The sequence below is a fragment of the Antrostomus carolinensis genome, unplaced genomic scaffold (genome assembly GCF_000700745.2).
Source record: "Antrostomus carolinensis isolate BGI_N321 unplaced genomic scaffold, ASM70074v2 scaffold16878, whole genome shotgun sequence".
NCBI lineage: Eukaryota > Metazoa > Chordata > Aves > Caprimulgiformes > Caprimulgidae > Antrostomus > Antrostomus carolinensis.
Genome location: NW_010331068.1, coordinates 9,267 through 9,512, shown reverse-complemented (window position 1 = coordinate 9,512; position 246 = coordinate 9,267). Strand labels below are relative to the sequence as shown.

At 58.9% G+C, this 246-nt stretch overlaps 1 protein-coding gene across 1 annotated transcript in view; it reads left to right on the top strand.

Moving 5' to 3' along the window:
- The window catches only part of LOC104528950 (ras-specific guanine nucleotide-releasing factor 1), a gene marked incomplete at both ends in the record, with an annotated part of 9,365 nt that overhangs the window by 560 nt on the left and 8,559 nt on the right, over positions 1–246 (top strand). The gene's annotated exons all lie outside the window — the stretch shown is intronic.

The following is a 246-nucleotide window of genomic DNA, read 5'->3' as shown; positions in this document are numbered from 1 at the left end:
CTGAAAAGTTTGTTCCTATTTTCCTTATAAAGCCCTTCAAGTTTGAAAGGTGCAGTAAGGTCTCCCTGGAGCCACCTCATTTAAAGGAGTGACTGTTCATTTCCCAGCGGGAGGGTTCAGAGCAGCACCAGGAACAGGCACCATCGCGCCCACCTCGGCACGGAGCCGGGGAAACCTCCCGGCAGAGGCAGAGCCGTGGCCCCTGTGCCGTGCCGAGCGTGGGGCTACTGCCCGGAACCCCCAACG